The following is a 645-nucleotide window of genomic DNA, read 5'->3' on the forward strand; positions in this document are numbered from 1 at the left end:
GAATGTCAACTAACAGCCGATATTAATAAACAATCTCATCTGACATCTACAGATAGCAGATTGTATTTAGTAGTGCTAATCTCTTCCTATTCTTCCCTGTAGGTAGGATTACAAATCTTCAGATTACAAATCTTCAGATTACAAATATTCAGATTACAAATTTTCAGATTACAAATTTCTGAAAATTTTGGATTAGATAGGTTATTTAATTTTGGGCGTAAAATAGTCTACGCGCCAAAGCCACATACCCGATGACACAGTCCGGCCGGCAGCTTAGATATTTCATGAGAATCTTTTTATTCTCAAAGTTTTACAACTTGTTCCTAAATATGATCCCACAGACTAACAGCGGTGCTATGATGTGGCATTGCTGTGCAGACCCCAAAAAAACCTTACAGCTAAGTTGATTGTCTGCGTAAATTATTGTTCGTCTAATTTTGGAGTTCGCGATTTGATTATACAGCTTTCGCGGCACTTTCGGTTTGCTGTAAGATGCAATCGCCATTATTATAAAACCATATAAAAATTATCTCATGTAAGCAATCATGACCTCTCCAACCAAGTTAATTATTTTCTGCACTTTTCCCTTTTTAGCTTTCAACAGGTGTTCTATTAGTTGATCGTAGTCGCCGGTCTTACGTATTT

Source organism: Pararge aegeria, chromosome Z, assembly GCF_905163445.1.
Source record: "Pararge aegeria chromosome Z, ilParAegt1.1, whole genome shotgun sequence".
NCBI lineage: Eukaryota > Metazoa > Arthropoda > Insecta > Lepidoptera > Nymphalidae > Pararge > Pararge aegeria.